The sequence below is a fragment of the Narcine bancroftii genome, chromosome 1 (genome assembly GCF_036971445.1).
Source record: "Narcine bancroftii isolate sNarBan1 chromosome 1, sNarBan1.hap1, whole genome shotgun sequence".
Taxonomy (NCBI): Eukaryota; Metazoa; Chordata; class Chondrichthyes; order Torpediniformes; family Narcinidae; genus Narcine; species Narcine bancroftii.
This window is the reverse complement of record NC_091469.1, coordinates 44509771-44515770: the sequence shown is the minus strand read 5'-3', so window position 1 is coordinate 44515770 and position 6000 is coordinate 44509771. Positions and strand designations below refer to the sequence as shown.

The 6000-nt window shown below is 40.2% G+C and overlaps 1 long non-coding RNA gene across 2 annotated transcripts in view; it reads right to left on the bottom strand.

The window, feature by feature from the left end:
* Nucleotides 1-3374: 3374 nt before the first annotated feature.
* The window catches only part of LOC138736016 (uncharacterized), a 44488-nt gene continuing 41862 nt past the window's right edge, over nt 3375-6000 (bottom strand). Inside the window, exons 2-4 of one of the 2 annotated variants that reach the window (XR_011340068.1) lie at nt 4430-4503; nt 3847-3923; nt 3375-3476 (exon numbers count right to left, since the gene is read on the bottom strand). This is a non-coding gene — a long non-coding RNA (uncharacterized lncRNA). Of the gene's footprint in view, nt 3477-3503; nt 3924-4429; nt 4504-6000 lie in introns of those variants that run through there. The other variant, XR_011340064.1, reaches the window with a different exon arrangement.

Sequence of the window (6000 nt, the reverse complement as noted above, 5' to 3'; positions counted from 1 at the left end):
AAATAGGATTTTCCACAAGCTTGCCAGCTTGTCCTGTTCCAGTCCCTGTTGCTGACTGTAAAACTGTAGAACTGATCTTTGACTCTCTCTCTCTGAGAGAAAGCCTCTTTGACTCTCTCTACTTGCAAAACCACATGACCCTCTTAGACCAGCAAGTTCCCCTCCAGACAATCTGTGGCTCTGACAATCTCTTTCATCTGTGGCCTTTTTTGTAAACAACAAACCATTAGTGAAGTCTCTTGGGCACTCTCCAAATCTTTTGCAAAGGTTCTGGGGCCAATATGGGTAGCATTAGCAGAGCTCCAGTATTTTAAATAAGATCTGTTTTAAAGTGTTTGTATGTGACCTACACTAACAAACCTGCTCCAATTGATCTCCCAAAAACATATCAATATTAATACATATCAATATCAATACTATGGTCCACATCCTTCTCTCTGATGAAAACTGATGAGAAGTATTCTTTTTGGAGCTCACCCATAAAGCCTGACTCCACATTTAAGTTACTTTGGTCTCTGAAGGGACCCACTCTTTCCCTCACTACCATTTTGGCCCTGGTATAATCATAGATGCTCCTGACTCTTATTTACCTATGATATTTCATAAACCCTTTTAGCAAAACATTTCATGTTCTGATTACTGTATGTATGAAAATATTTTTTTCAATGATGATCTTTCTCTTATTTGCAATGACCTTTTAAATCACCTCTACCATTGTCAAACAATAACAGAACAATGATGAATGGGCTCAGAGGAGAATAACAACAGCAGTAACAATATGATGAATGTCAGCAGGTTGTTTGAATTTGACAGGAAATCAGTAAAATATAATGATGCCATTTCTCCTTGAAGAAGGCCTTGCAAACACTTCAGAGTACAGGTCTGACAACAATTTACATATTCTTTAAAAGATGCATGTGCAAAGCTGCTTCAGTGAGATCACCTTCAAATCTGTAACTAAAGATGACATCTGAGAAACATCCAGAGGGTATTTCAAGGCTGTTGTTTCTCTTAAGTTTATAAGAACCATGACTTCTCATGTCATGCTGGCAGTAGTACCATCACGTAATATTTATCTGATAAAGAAAACTGATAATGAATCATGGAGTCTTTTCTGACTGTGATCTTGGACTCAACTTCTTGATTACAGTTATTTTGTCGAATACACCAGCTTGGTTGTTCCACAATTAAAAAAATATATTGCTCAACTTTCAACACAGTACCAGAAGCTGTCACAATAATGTCCATTGGTTTCAATAATATTGCTCTTCATTACTGAAATAAGTTCAGATATGGGAGGTCATTAAGCCTATTGAACCAATTCCATAGATTTATGATGCCATATAGAAATAGAACATAGAACCTTACAGCACAGTACAGGCCCTTCACCCCTCAATGTAGTGCCAACCCATGTATCCCTTCCTAAAAAAAAGAAAATACTAAACCCTCCCTACCCCATAACCCTCTGTTTTTCTTTTATCCATGTGTCTGTTTGAGAGCCTGTTAAATTCCCCCAATGTTTCAGCTTCCACCACCATCCCCGGCAAGGCATTCCAAGCACCCACAACTCTCTGTGTAAAAAAAACTTACCCCTGATGTCTCTCCTAAACTTCTCTCCCTTAACTTTGTACATATGTCCTCTGCTGTTTGCAGATCCTGCTCTAGGAAACAGTTGCTGGCTGTCCACCCTATCTATGCCTCTCATAATCTTGTAGATCTCTATCAAGTCTCCTCTCATCTTTCTACGCTCCAAAGTGAAAAGTCCTAGCTCTGCTAACCTTGCCTCATAAGTCTTGTTTCCCAATCCAGGCAACATCCTGGTAAATCCCCTCTGCACCTTCTCCAAAGCTTCCTCATCCTTTCTATACTGAAGTGACAAGAACTGAACACAATACTCCGTGTGATCTTACAAAAGATTTGTAGAGTTGTAACATGCCTTATCTACTCCTGAATTCAGTTCCCCTATTGATGAATCCAAATATCCCATAGGCCTTTTTAACCTTCCCATCAACCTATGCAGTGACCATAAGGTATGTATGGGTTTGCACCTCAAGGCACAGGGCTAATGATTGGCTTCTTAAGAGTCTTCATCCTCGCTCTTAAGTTACCAACCATTAACCCTGTCCTCAGCCTTCTGGTTAGTCCTTACAAAATGCATCACCTCACACTTACCGGATTGAAATCCATCTGCCAGTTTTCTGCCCAAATCTGCATTCTGTCTCTATCATCTTGTAACCTTCAACAACCTTCAGCTCCATCCACAACTCCTCCAACCTTCGCGTCATCCACAAATTTACTGACCCATCCATCTGCCTTTTCATCCAGGTGATTTATAGAAATTACAAAGAGCAGGGGTCCCAGAACAGATATGAGTGACTATGGGAGACCATATCTACATTATTGCTAGGGCAGATGAACAACTCCTGGGTATTAATCATCAAAAGGGTGGATGTTCAAAGAATATTTTTTGTGGAGACTAAAATTTTCTATAATATCACTAAGAATTTTAACTCTTTGACATATACTGAAACTGCATTAATAGCTTAGGTGGAGGAATAACTATTTCTCAGGTCTGCTTGGGAGTTGCCAGGAAGACAGAAACTATATGATAATCCTTTTTGAGGGCCTGATAATAAATTGGTTTTGATTGGGATCTCAAAACTTCATAGGTGCTTTGTAGATCAAGCCCTAACCAGTCAATGACAATGACCCTGACATTTTATTTGCCCGTCGATTAACCTTTGTCGATGGGCTCATACAGCTTTCTAATGAATTACCAAATAGATTCAAGAAACAGATCCACATTACTTGATTAGACAATTCTTCTGAGACAGTGAAAAATACAATAACTATTTTCTCCAAGAATGCTGCCTGACCTGTTAAATCCCTTAATTGCTTTCTGAACCAGGAATGAATGTACCAATTTCATAGCCACATTTTTCAGACCAGTATTGCAGGTAAATGGTCTACTATTCCCACTTGCTCAAAACTCCACTTTGTCTCTTTTATTGTTCATTCAGATTTAGAAGATCCTTAGATCACTAACAATTAAAAAAACCTTTCCCAATCTTCTGTGGTAGTTTACCTGTTTTGGCAAACATACTATTCTACAAAATAAAAGTAATCCATACTGACATGTGATGGTGGATGGTGACCTTGTGATAGTACCTTTATCAGCTATGCTCCAGATGTTACTGCTAATATTACCTGATGCAGATGGTCACATTCACTTGGAAAAGAGTAACACTGGTCAATCTTAAACTGTTCACCTAATATGAATCAGGGATACCAAAAGAATTTCAAAAGATATTGCTGCTATGCATTCAGTTTTATATTTTTAATTTATTCCTGCAAGACGACAGAAAAAGGGCCCTTGCATAAAATTGGAGGCTTGATCTTGTAGAGAGGTGGTGAGGACATGGTGGGTTGAATGCTACTTCTTGTGCTGCATCCAATCCATGATCAACAAATGACTACTACAACAAACAGAATTAGCTCATTGGGTTCATAATCAATGACTAAAATAATACAATCAACAGAACAGCAATTCCAATATCAGCAATATCAGCACGGATATGCGAAAAATCTACAACCAATAATTTTCCACAGCAGATGGAATTGGTCAGAGTTCTGTCAAAGCAGAACTTGTTTAAGAAATTCCAAACCAAAGCATTTCCGGTGTTGTGACATGCCCTCAAATGGCATACATCACTGTTTTGTAGGGTTTCATAATCAGCAAATTCTTAAGAAGCTGAACCAATTTTTTTTGCCTATCTTCACTGATGGGAAATAAGCTGCAACTTCTGAAAATCACGAATAGTTGGCGCCTGTGTAAATGTTCTTTACCGTCAATGTGGATGAACTGATGGACTATTGGGCTGTAAATTCAAAGAGCAAGTTCTTTCTCCAAGCAATTTGAAGAGCTTTCAGAATGAGAAACAAAATTTATTGTCATGAACATGTCACATCAGAGTACAAACATTTCTATAAATTACATTTCAAAATAAATAAAAATAGTGCAAGTAAAGGAAAGAGACAAAGTGAGGTGGTGTCTGTAATGACAGAGTGCCAGTGATAATCTTGACTACTAGAGGGAGTTGGGACTTGTTGTTGTAGCTTGGAGTAGATTCAAAATGGATGCTTCCATGAGATCGTGAGAACTGTAGCTTATAAAGTATAGTTGATATAAAAGGATACGTTTCTTTATTAACATAAAAGAAACATCACAAGGTACCAGGAGAAGAAGAGTGCAGAGTGAGAATCAGTTGATAGCAACAGAAAACATGGAGAGTGTAAAGACTCCTGACACTGTAAATTGGACTGGAAATGCTGTCCATGAGTGGAGATTGTTCAAACAATTTATTCTGTACCTGCAAGCCATTGGATTCAATAGCAAAGCTGATGGATGGAAGATAGCACTGCTACTTACCGTGGAAAGCTATCTCAGCCACAAAGGAGCAATTTTGTGGGAAGCTGGAGACAGAGATTGCAGGCCATTACATCCTACAAAGAGAGGTTGAATACCATAAATGACTGTGATGCATCACTACCAAATGAGCTGAACACATTCTATGCCTGCTTTGAGAAGAAGATCTCAACAATGCCTACAAGAATCCCTGAAAAGGCTGATGACCCTGTGACATCTGCCTCAGAGGCTGACATCAGAACATCATTCAAGAGGGTGATCCCTTGCAAGGCATCAGGCCTTGATGGCATACCAGGCAGAATGCTAAAAATCTGTCTAGCCAACCAACTAGCTGGAGTGTTCATGGACATTTTCAATCCTTCACTGCTGCAGTCAGAGTTCCCACCTGTTTCAAAAAGCCATCAATCATCCCAGTGCCCAAGAAGAACAGAGTGAACTACGTTGATGACAACTGCCCAATACCACTCTCAACTACTGTGATGAAATGCTTTGAGAGGTTGATCATGGCCAGAATTAATAAGTACCTAAGGTCTGGTCCTACTGCAATTTGCCTACCATCACAATCACTCCACAGCAGAGTCAATTTCATTGGCTTTCCACTCAGCTCTGGATCACCTAGACATCATCAGTTCATACACCCAGCTACTCTTCAAAACCATTATCCCCTCAGTGCTGGTCAACAAGTTCCAAAACCTGGGCCTCTGCATCACCGAGAGCAGTTTCTTCTATTGTACGTTTTATAGTATGCATACTTTAATTTCTGTTTTGTTCCCTTTTGGAAAAACATTGGATCATCAGCCTTGTATGACCTTGATCATGCCCTAAGCATGTTGCAAATCCTCTGTTACATCCAAGGCTACTAGTTGGGAAACCTCTGCATGGCACACACTCATCCACATGGGTCTTAACAACACATGTTGCATATTCATTCAGGTCTAAGGGTGAGTCCTCGAATATCGTCCAATTCTGCAGGCTTTCCTCCACTTCCCTTGTCCATACTTTTACTTCCTTCATCACTGGTGTAGTCCACAGTCTTTGCTTGTATGGCTGGAGTAGAAGCACAGTCAGTTGATCAAACTTGCTGAAGTGCAGTCATGGGATGGCTTGGTAGGTGTTCTTCATGGTGGTATAGCAGTGGTCAAATGTGTTGGCTCCTCTAGTCTCGAAGGTGACTTGCTAGTGGTAGTTTGTTGGAGTCTTCAGGTTGGCCTCATTAAAGTCCCTTACAATGATCAGGATGTGCTGTCTAATGGCTGCTGATTGCAGTGCTCAATCCCTCTAGTGTTTGACGGATGTTAGCCTGAGGCAGAATACACACTGCAACCAGGATGATGGTGGTAAATTCTCTCAGAAAATAGAATGAGCGGCACTTGATTGCCAGATGTTCCAGGTCAGAAGAGCAGGACTGGGACATGACCGTCATATTTGTGCACCATGATCACATAAATGCTGCCTCCCCTGGTTTTTCCTGACACCATTGTCAGTCAGCGTGGTGAAGAGTGAAGCCCATGGGCTGTAGCACCCTGTGTGGAATGCCTTTGTTTCACACAGCACACAGCACTCCTTTATGTACA